Source organism: Colias croceus, chromosome 4, assembly GCF_905220415.1.
Source record: "Colias croceus chromosome 4, ilColCroc2.1".
NCBI lineage: Eukaryota > Metazoa > Arthropoda > Insecta > Lepidoptera > Pieridae > Colias > Colias croceus.
Window position 1 is genome coordinate 8,727,834 of NC_059540.1, and position 12,807 is coordinate 8,740,640.

The following is a 12,807-nucleotide window of genomic DNA, read 5'->3' on the forward strand; positions in this document are numbered from 1 at the left end:
AAGGCAGGCTGGCCGGGCTGGCTGGAACCGGCTGGTCACACCGGCTGCCTCGCTGGCTGGCTAGGGGGCCGGCTGGCAGGCTGGCTGAAACCGGCTGCCCCACCGGTTGGCTGGCTGGCTGCTTTGAGCCGCGGCGGCTGGCTGGCATGCTGTCACCGGCTGTTTGTCCGGCTGGCTGGCTGGCTGGCTGGATGGCTGGCTAGCTGGCTAGGATCCTCCGGGGGGCCAGGATTGGCTCAGGTGCCGTTGTGGTACGGCGAGGTATGGCGGCTAGTGGTCGCGGCCTGGCAATTTGGCTGGGCAAAATGGGGTTGGAAGGTCGATTGGGCCTCGTTTGGGTCTCGTTCCGACCGACTGGCAGGGGGCTGCGCTTTGCGGCGGTGGATGGCGGCCAGAGGCCGCGCGCGTTGTTTTTTGTTGGTAGTCTAACTACCAACAAAACAGGGGGCGGGATCCCGACGCGTCACTTTTGTGACACGCGGTGACTCCTGTAGGTGGGTGTAGGGCGGCGGCTGTCCTGTGACAGCCGTCTGCCAACTCGTAATCCGGTCCGTGGGGCCGGACCGAGGGCCGCCACCTCTGGTGTGAGGTGGGGGCTGCGAGGGAAACCTCTATAAAAGTGCGCCGGAGGGTCCTTCGACGCGTGAATCACGTTTCAGAGGGCCTTTCGGCACGCGCCCTTCGGCCGGTCGATGCTGGGGTCGAGGGTTTGGGGAACGCCGATGATGGAACGGGGAAACATCCATCATCGGCGAGCGGGTGGCGTGAGCTCGTGTACAGCTTGCGCCGCCCCGGGGTGGGCATTTGGTGGAGGGCCTGGAAACGGGCAAGTGGCGGAGGGCCTGGAAACGGGCAACTGCTGGGCGGGACATGCGGAAGATTGCGAATGTGTACCCGCATCCCGTCTAAAGCAGCGCGTTGGTACACGGTGGGGTTTTAGTCGGTAGGAATCCGACATAACCCACGACTCCTTCCCCGGGAGCCGTGGGTATCTTAGGCAAGATTTCCCCACTTGAAAAAAAAAAAAAAAAAAAAAAAAAAAAAAAAAAAAAAAAAAAAAAAAAAACCTAACCTATTCGACTGCAAAGGGCGTGGGATCAAAAGAGAAGAAGAAAAGTGAATTTGGTATTAATGTGTTAATAAATATGTATTATATAAACTTGTCCACTCTTTATTCCTTTTTAGACAAGAATATTTTAATTCTATTATCGCTTGATAACAGGCAAAGCTAAACTTTTTGATTAAAATACAGCAATTGTATATAATTGTATTATGTATATACCTACAGGCTTAGGTACCTATATACAGTTTAACACAGTATTCTCAATTGTCTAAGTGCTCGAAATATATTTTGATTTATGTTGCACATGTTCTGGAACGTAGTTCGGAATAATCCTTGTCTTTCTCGTTATTTAACTGATGCGGCTTCATTCCGGAGAGTGGGATACGTCATACGCCCAAACCCAAATCTATGTTATTGTACCATTTATACACGTCAAGTAAAGATTTAGATAAATGAATATACAATTAATTACATTATACATAACACACTGAAAAATTAAATGTCTATATACGTTCCTGGTAAAGATAATACCTATAATCTACTAAAGTAAGGTAATTTCTTAACACTATTAACTGTATAAAAGATTTCGTGTTTTATATGTCTTTTACCAGCCACATTTTATTTTACAATTACCTATATGTTCATAAAATTATTATATTACAGAATATCGATATAGTAATTATCTATTATTCACATTATGCCCATAGTTTTGTGAAACATTTGTATTTTTCCCTGTTACAAATAAAAACCATAAAAATACGTAAATATATTTTGTATATCATGAATTGCTTCAGAAATAGATTGATATCATTATTTTCGTTGAAATATAACTTCAGACAGGCCAAAAAATGAATATGTACCTACCTACTTACTGCGAAATTATTGTCAATTCCTTTTTATTTAAATCTTCCATTTTCGAATTGCCAATAACAAGATTCCAAAATAAAGCAATTACAATAACAATTTAACTGAATGTTACTTTTATTGTGCTAATGGTATATTAATGTATCCTAAAAACAAGGTGATAACTTCGCAAACACGAAATTACCACCTATTTGTTTAAGACCAAAAAATCTGACCCTTCTAACGAGGGCTGTTTATTACAGCCCTTGTAGCGGTGTTTTCTGCAGACTAATCTGTTTATCTTAACGTTCCATTTTTTTAATGTTTAAAGTTTCTCCTTTATTTTTATTCTTTTATCACACCTCATTTATTTGATGGTGGAAATATACCTATTTAATTCAGTGCTTTTATATTGAAAAGAATTTTATAAATATTTTTTTAATCATTGTTCACAGTTATTACAATTTTCTTTACAATAATTATTTTTATTAATTAAGAACAGATTTTAATATTTAAAGTTTTTACAAGTCATCATTTGTAAAAATTAACATTTATGTTGTTCAAATGTTTGCTGGCTGTTTAAATTATGCACTGAAAAATAAATTAAAGAAATAGAAAAAGAATGTTCGATATTTAAATAGTCAACGTTGAGGTTGTGTAGTGTGTACCTACTAGGTACTGTAATATAAACTCTAAAGTCTAAGTTGTGTACCTACCTACGTATTTACCTATAATATTATTAATGTGTGTTAACGTGGTAAAAGCATTAACGATGTACATATCCTAATTAAACACCCGTTTATGTGAACAATTTCTAACCACACATGAAAAACCACACCTGTGAATGTCGGGTAATTTGGACAATATATCAAAAAGGTAAATTTAAACAGAATTTTCAAATTATACCTACCTATTATAAGATTTGCCGTTTTTCTGCCTTTGCTTAATAATAGTGTGATACTAGCCTATGTTATTTGGTTACATTGAAATTGAGCAGTATTTAAAGAATACTATATACGAGTTTTAATGTACCTAACATTAAAACTCGTTCAATGCAGTGCAATTAATTTATTGTAGCCACAGTTACGACCGTTCCCTTTTCCCTACATTCAATGTTTACACATGAATAAATTGATAAACATTAGGAAATGTATTCATTATACTTTAATCATAACGATTAAAACTTTTGGGTATTGCTACGCTGTAGATGAAGGTAAAAACTACGCAAACCGAACTGGCTCCGTTCAGCTTTTTACCCAAAGCCGTGCCGCGTAGTTTATGGCCAGCGCCAAATTACAAAACAATGTTTCACTAAAAGTTTTTACTCTATCGCTTGTCCCTTGTTAATGTTATTAATGTACATTTAGCCCTCGTTTGTCGTTTTCATTTTTAAAAGGGGATTGGTAGATACTATATATTTACAATAATAATTATTGTTTATCACTTTTTTAAGGATTTATATAACTCTCTTACGTCGAAGGTACTTCGAAGGTACCTTCCTACCGGCTACAGCTAATTTTGAAATGTTATATGTATTTATAAATGTTCCAAGGTAATTTATTATTAAATAAATTGTAGTTTTACGTCTTTTGCTTATAGCACAGATCACAGATCTCTATGGCTTATAGCTTCAGAATTAATATATCCTAAATCCATGCAACTGGTTGCTCTAGTGATTCACGTAATCTATAAATATCATGGAAATCGTTTTTTTCGTCGAATCGTTATTCGCATCAGAAACTTTGAACGTGTCAGGCGAAAGGAAATAGAGATAAAATTACTTTTCCTTCATTTCTCTGCAGACATTTTAATATTCGCATTTAAACGGCTTGTTAAAGTTTATTTCATATCTAATAGATTGTAGATTAGATTAGTAGATTGATTGGAAGGATTGATTAAAAGAAAGCCGGTTGTTTTGTTTTTAATTATTTGGGTAAGAGTTATGATGTACAATTGTTTATAAAAGAATCAGGAATTTATTAAAATTCCTCTACATTAAACAATCCCAAATTCCAAAACATACATGTACCTACGTTTATATGTCATAAATCATCATAAAAATAATGTAGGTACATGATGGAGCCAACGTTATTTGATTGATGTAGTAAGTAGTTTAATAAATAACATCATCTGCATTATAAATTTCTATCAATTTATTTAAAAAAAGAATGGAGGTTTTACTAACAATCGGATAATAACTTAGCTTTCTCACGATCACGCTCCCTAATAGAACAGGGGATTAAAATAATATTTAATTAATTTACACTTTAAGCTCATCCGATTTATTAAATTAAATCCATCTACCGTATAACAGAAACCATAAAGGGATTATAACAAAGGTTGTCCGTTTATTATCTATCTTATTATTCTTTGAGCGAAATCATGTTGTCTGTTATCCTGAATTATTAGTTCGTTACGTTATTTATTAGAAAGGTAACTTTCTAATTAGGTAGTTCTTTTCATCTTAAATCTTTATTGACTTATATTATGGTGCTTATATTTACTACCTTAATAAATATTAGACACAAGTTATCAATCTGACTGAACATTTATTTTCGTCATTTTTTATGCTATGAGTGCTTATATTATAAGCTATAACACGTAAAACAATAATTATTTCACTGTTTTCAATCTAATTTGCCTCCATATTTTAAATAATTATAAACAAAATAATAGAAACGTGAATATTAAATAGTTTATGTAAAGACTTATACTGTGAAAGTTCGTTATAGTTAGATCAGTTTCTTAATTAAGTTGTCTTCCCCGCTGTTGTAGTGTTGACATAACGTCAAATTGTTCGCTCCAACCGCTCTAACCGACACTGCTGGTAGACATTTAATTATAATCCATAGATCTTTGGATGTGTATAATCATTGATACTTTTTAATAAATTGAATAGTCATTCTACTACCTACTATCAACTTAAATTACAACTTTTTCACTCGCGTAGCCAAAAATACTTACTATATGTTTTGAATGGGTACATATTATTGTTTGAATACATGTTATTTACTGTTTTACTAACGAATTGTTATAAGTATGTTCCCAATTATTTTTACCTATATTTACATCCAATTACGAAACAACGATATTGCGTTTCATCAAAATATTGATGATTTCAGCGGTTATTATTCACGAAACAAAATAAAAATCTTACTGTTTCTTTTTATGATAATGTTGATATCTGTTTATCATAATATACTTATATTATAATATATCTAAGTCGATTTTACCGTCTTTTTCCCATTTAGTAAAATAAAGTGATACAAGGATGAAGGAAGATGTGTGAAACACCAAAATGCGGCGCATTTCGCACAAACGGCTAATAAATAACTTTCAGGGAATTCTATTCAAACAGTACGTGAACTGGTAGTTAAGAAAGGGGGAAGGCGGTCTGTCGGTGTATAAATCTTTACAAATTGCCGTGAATAGTGTATTCGGTGACGATAGCGCAGTGAACGTGCTTGTATTGTTTTCAACTACGTTTCAAATTTATTGATTAAAGTGAAAATATATGGCGAATATCCATAATTAATATAGAAATCCTTCATAGCGTGAATACTTATATCAGTTCTTGAAAGACTGCAACCCGAAAGACGTTTCTAGAGCTAACGATTTTGTATGTTTCTGCTATACAGATATTTTTCAATTGCCTATGGTCTTAAACGAGAAGAATTTCTAATGGTTGAATTAATACTAAAATGATATATTACGAAGACTATGCCAGTTGTATACGGTAATAACTAATAACTAACTACTTACTTTAATGATACTTATGATAATTAGTCTATACTGGGAAATTGTAAAGATAAAATATACATTATTACATTGGTATGTTTTGTATTGGTACATTGGTATGTTGTAGGTACAGAGTTAAATAATTAATTATTCTTAAAAGAAAAAAAAACTTATCGGATGTTCGAGATTTATTCACTTTTATTTGCTCTTGTTTCAAATAGTTTGTATTCGTACCGCCCGAGGAACTTTTAATGTAATTGCTTTTAATTATTATTCTTCGTAGTTGAGTTTGCCGAATCCTCATACAATAGAAAGTGGCATAAGCCTATACTATTGTCGTTCCGCCCACAGCTCCTCCTACACTTTACACTTCGGGTTATAGGGCAATTGCCGTTCAAATACAATTTCCATTTTCCTATTTTACCCCTTTACGCTTTTATCGCCATTATAAAACAGAAATCAATATTTTCTTCCCAAGGTTCCATTGTTTTATAATTTAAAGTAAAAAAAATCTTAATAGCGCTGAATAAAAATCCTATTACCTGTGATGATGTGTTATATCAGAGACAAATCTACTGTACATACAGGCTGATAGTGATTTTATGTAGGTATCAGAAAAAATATAGGAATAAGGAGAACTCTGAATTTTACCGTCTCCTTCGTGTCGACGCGATTCAAGTACCATATATCTAGGTAAATTAATAATTCAAACGGCTTCTTCTGTGTGTTCATATTTTTCGTTACGTAATTTGATTGTTTGAATGATGAAATTGATATTTTTTGGTTTTTATGGCATTCAAATGCTTTATAAATATAAATTTATAAAGCGTGATCGAATTTTTTCTATTGAATGATGTTGTTGTATGTTTGAATGATGTCAATTATGGAAAATAAATAAATTCCAGAGAGTAGATCAAAGTATTGCCGGAAGAGTTCTCTTCGCTAAGCCAGCTTCAAATATTACAAAAGACCTGCAGCTCCCGTAAGCTAAGTGCACTTTATATTAAGCTGTTGCCTGCTAGGTATACTTTATACGCTTTAAATCACTTTTAAGAGCGTGACACAATTTCTGAAATTTGTTACATCATACCTTATAAATTAATCGTACAGGAACAGGTATATTTATCGTATTTTTTTATTAACAAGTCAGGAATTTTTTTGGTCTCCAATTTTCGAAGAAATGCAAGAGCAATTTTATTGGAATGCGGAAGCTATATTCAGAGCAAACTGTTCGCGTGAATATCTTGTTTGAGGAAATAAAACAAGGATTTTATGATGATTTTTGTTGTTTACCCACCTTTAAAATCTTATACAGTTCTTCGTCACGCATTGAAAATAGTTTCAAGCTTCAGGTTGAATTAACAAAATGCATTTTAAATGCATATTATTGTTATTAGCATATCATATTATTGTATTCATTAACATATTATTATGCATAATATTATAATAATTATTAATTTTGACCAATTGAAATGAGAGATAATTTAGATTTTCATCACATTGCACGCATACAGTGCGGTGATGTCACGAATTACAATAGAGTAATAGCATCTACACTGTCATAGGGTTACGTACAATATATTGTCTTGTCGACAGTAATGGATGAGAGATCTGTGTTAGATTGAACATGAGGAAGAAGAGGGTCTTGGAATCCGTAGCTTCGATGAGTTCGAGCTATTCAGATACGAACTGGAAATTATTCTGAAAATAAAAAAAATCTATGCAAGCTTCAATATTTCGTGGCTGAAATAAGTTACTACTAGGTGTATTGTATATATTTCTTATAAAAATTGGTTCCTCTCTTGAATCTGTTTTATTATAATAATTACAAAGCACTTACAGTAATTTATAAATAAATATAATTAAGGAATTTAGGAAAATCAATGAGGTTTATTAATTTGGCAAAAAGAAAAACAACTTCAAAAGCCGCCGCAACATTCTCTGTACGACATTCGACTGAGGAAAGTCAAAATAATATTGAGAAATTACATACATTCACATTGATACCTTGAAAATGTCACACTTATTTCGGTAGTCCAATTCGTTTACTTATAACATGAAGATATTTTTCTGTATTTTCATAACTACTTAGGGATAATAAGATAGCGTAACCCAGAAATTAGGCTACAATAGATGTCGGTACTAGATTCTCTCCTTAGAAGCTCTTACGGTTGAGCAGTTTTCTTGAATAATTTATTATTATAGCCCTTTCAGAATCGAATTATTGGTACGCAATCTGAATAGAAAGGTTTTTCTTGTCTTAGTACATCATTTCAATAATACTTCTTTTCTTGTTCCAAGTCTTAAAAGGTATGCAAGGACTTGAGCTATTTTTCTAAAACTAAATATGGAAATATGACGAATAAAAACGAAAGAACCTACCTATTGATGATTTATTTATTTAGATATAGCGTAAAGAAAAACTGGCAGTTGAATTAAAAACTTTCAATAATCAGAAATGCCTTTTATAAAGGAGCCTTTCCATTATATAAAATATGTCACAAACATTTAATATTATATTTTTCGAAATCTCTCTCGGCTCCTTACTGGCGGAAAAGCTTGGATAACTCTTTCAGTATTTATTTCATTGTGATATTATTTTGTTTTCTCACGCAGTTTTAAATGTTACTGAATTAAAATTTAATCCATCCATCTCTTTTATACTCTTGCGTCTTTTTGTACTGTCCAAACAATATGGGGCCAAGATTTATTTTCGTGTTGAGAGGAGGGTCCAACTCTCAACTGTAGACAAAGAAAAGTGAACAATAATTTATCAGAATGACATCAATAATAACTCTTGATGTTATCCAGTCCATTCCTATTTCCTTTGGTCTTCGATTCTTAGGCAAGATATCTTATTCGTGCATCTTATTCTAGTAAATTACATTACATTTTTGATGTCAGATCGTAAAGTTATATTTTCCTTTATAGAGCTGACTGAGTCGAAATAGTGCACTAAAATATATTATTATGGTGAAACTGACGCTCGACTACCAAGATTTGTGATTTGAGACGTATATTCAGACTCGCGTCGGACTTTTCGGGCGTTACTTTTATAATTTTTAATTTTAAGTGTTGATAAGTTTTTTTTAATGACGGTATATATTTTATTCTGGGAAGTTATCGTTTTTTCAATTGGCCATTATTGAAAATCTGATACCGCTTTCTAATTTAATGTTGAATAAATATAACATCTTTGATGTTTTGCATTGTGGGCTTTTGTTTGGGTATTTTAAAACATTTGTTGTGAAATAAGGCTTATCAGATTTGTTCTGGTAAAGTATAATTACAAAAAACTAAAAGCTAAAATAATGCATAGGTTATTTACTTTTATGAGGCAGAGACAAAATCGTAAAAATATCTGTATCATATTATTTTACGGTTTATGTGTTGATGTATGCTATTCGGAGAATGAAACATAAAAATAAGTTACCATTCAAGGGATAGTGAATTACATTAACTAATAAAATTTCTATAAAGACTTCTATGTTCTCAGGCTGTAAAGTAATTATCAGACGTCGTATTAATAAAGGACGACGTAGGAGGTGTTTGTGTATACCTCGTACAGGTAATAGGTACCTACTTGTGTGTTACCTCCGTTTACATCAATGCGCGTCTGTTGTCTAAACAAGAGACTATTATCTCAAGTGAAGGATAAATGATAATGGAGCACGCTTTACAATTTATAATGAAGCAATAGAAGCTGAAAGCGTAGGCGTGATAGTGCAACGTAGTTATGAAATTCTGTGCAGACGTGTTATGTTACAAATTTTAATTATTTAGATAATTATTAAAGAAAAATTTCATCACTAAACTTGTGACAAATGAGGAGTAAAAAATGCATGTTTATCGACTGTATTTCTTGCTTAATTTTTACCTTATCTTTTCTGAAAATGACATTCTTAGTCCCAGCTTCATTGTGTTATTACAACGTAGCGACGCGACGTAGCTTCTTATTTATTACGTCATATAACCTGTCACGTCTCATGTATCCTTTTAAAATAATCGTGTACGTAGGTACATATGCATGTGTTAAATGTTTAATGTACCGTGGAAAAATCTATAAAGTATAAACATAAGCTGCTGATGATTGATGAGGTCATCAAACAGCCCGACGAGGGCGGTGGCTGGATAAATTGCATGTGTTTACGCTCATTATATCTTATTTGCAAAACTTGGGGAAATATTCGCGAAATATGGTGTGTATTTTCATGTATTGTTTTATCTCCCTTGCTTTATGATAAAAATGCTTGTGAATAATTGTGTTTGGTACTGAGATGTTGATTCCCAAATACGAAGTATACTTATTGTGTTGGTTATTCAGGCAATAAAACAATAGAAAGTTTATAATTTCCTTTGTAAAGTTTTTTCAGTCGTCTCTGAAGCCAAAACAAAGTCTTATTTGAAATGAAATACTCAAATGAATACATTGTTGTATTTAACAATTTGGAACATTATATAGCAAATTATATTTATAGCATTAAATAATACTGTAAAAATTAAAATTGTTGATGAAATTAGTCAATTATTATTTTAATTCCACGTATATCTTTGTTTAAAACATGTACGTAAATGATGACGATATCATCAGATAGACTTTTAATACAGACTAGCTTCCGCCCGCGACTCCGTCCGCGCGGATGTCGGTCTTCGCGAGGATGGTTTATTTCTCCATTTTGAGACCTCTGACAATAACATCTTATAAATATCTATTGGACCCAATTCCCAAATACGGTTAGGCCTATAATAATACGCAACGTGTGTTCGCGGTTCTACGGAACAACGTCTATGGATAAAACTGAAAAATTAAGATTAATTTTTTTCTACGTATTTTTCCAGGATAAAAAGTATCCTATTTTACGCCCAGGATAATAAGGTATAATTATACCAAGTTTCATCGAAATCGAACCGCTAGTTTTCACGTGATGCCTTCACATACAGACAGACAGACAGACAGACAGACAGACAGACAAAAATTTTTTTAATCACATATTTGGGTTTGCTATCGATACAGTAACACCCCCTGGTATTTATTTTTTCAATATTTTCAATGTACAGAATTGACCCTTCTACAGATTTATTATATGTATAGATAAACAATATCAAAATAAACCGTTAGGTGTATCAAAATGGTTTCTTTACCCATATAACAAATTATCTGTAAGCTTCCAGCCTGGTTCAGGTTTTCGGTTTCATTCTGTTTTAATTTTGAATACGACTACCTAATGATTATTCCGTAAGCATTTAGGAGATACGTTATGTAAATCCTTTTATCAGCATATTTAGGGCTCCTAATTTGCCTACACGTGCTCATCATATTTTCTGCGTCTGTAAATGTCATTTGAATAACTGAGGATTCTGATTTAGTAAAATGCTCTATATTTTTCTAATTTGTTTTAGATATTTCAATAAGTTACGGATAACCAGCTTGTGTGCTTTAATATAATTTTAACTATACATTATAATGATGAATAACGAAACCTAATCATTCTTATTTATTATTGGGAAAAGTGTAAAAAGTCTAACTAGATACTTCATCACTTTTTTAGATGCTGGCCAACTGAAGGTTAAGAATATAGAAAGGATTTATCAATTAATAAAAGTATAACATTATATGTAAGGTGACAAAAAATATAAAATTTTATAATGACTTTGGTTTCATGAGCTTTCCATGAAACATCCACCTTTGTTTGCTACTGTGGGCTTACCAAAAAAACCTATCAATGCATTATAACAAAAGTGCCTGTCACCGCCCTCGAATACATTACTCAGGAAAGCCTATATTGTCAGTCCAACCCCGCCTGCGAAACCTTCCATTGTTTATTTCAAAGCTCCTCTGTTTATTGTTTCGTAAAAAATATGCTTCCCGTTTTAATTACCTTTTCTTAGGTCTCTGTAAAAGTTTACAGTATTTCATCTTGTATAAAAATGAAGCCTTAATCAAGCCCTTTGTAATTAAGATGAGTTTATAAAATCTTCTCGCTTTTACACTATACTGTTGATTTTGCATTAAATCAAAGTAGTATTTTTTATGAAAGTAGGAAGTTCTGTTTGTATTAAAAGTTAGATATATAAATTCTATTGTAACTTATAAATACCTGGTATATTTCAATGTATGGATTGTCATTATAAATGTTTCCATTATAGAAATTGCAGCCTACGTGTTTTAATGGCAATGTAAATGCATAGGCAATGTAAATGCAAACCCAAAAAACTATAGGCCGATCGCGGTTACCTCCTTGCTCTCAAAAGTGATGGAATCTATCATAAATTCCCAGGTGTTACAGTATCTAGAGGATCACCAGTTGTTAAGTGACCACCAGTACGGTTTCCGTCACAGTCGTTCGGCTGGTGATCTTCTGGTTTATCTGACCCATCGATGGGCATCTGCAATTGAGAGTAAGGGGGAAGCCATGGCAGTTAGTTTAGACGTGGCCAAAGCTTTCGACCGGGTGTGGCACAAGGGGCTCCTCTCCAAATTGCCTTCATACGGACTCCCTGAGAGACTTTGCACATGGATCGCCAGCTTTCTCAAGGCACGAAGCATTAAGGTCGTTGTCGACGGATCATGCTCAGAGCCCCTGCCTGTGAATGCTGGTGTTCCACAGGGCTGCGTGCTGTCGCCTACGCTATTCCTTTTACATATCAATGATATGTTACAAATTCGTGACATGCATTGTTATGCCGACGATAGCACGGGCGACGCCGCATATACCGGTCTTGCAAATCTCTCTCAGGAGCAAGTGGATGAGCATCGAAAAAAACTTGTGTCTAAAATTGAGAAATCCCTTGAAGAAGTCTCAATATGGGGCCAAAACAATCTTGTGCAGTTTAACCCCTCAAAGACACAAGTTTGCGCTTTTTCAGCTAAGAAGAAGCCTTTTGCAGTGTCCCCTAAGTTCCAGAATACTCCGCTCAAAGCCATGCCTAGCATCGGAATTCTCGGTGTCGACATTGCGAGTCTTTACGTACAATTTCGCGGTCATTTGGAGGACAAGGCTAAATTAGCCTCAAAGAAACTCGGGGTGCTCGCAAGAGCGAGACAGTACTTCACGCCAGCTCATCGCCTACTACTTTACAAGGCACAAGTTCGGCCACACATGGAGTACTGTTCTCACTTGTGGGCTGGAGCACCCGAGTATCAATTACTTCCATTTGACCGC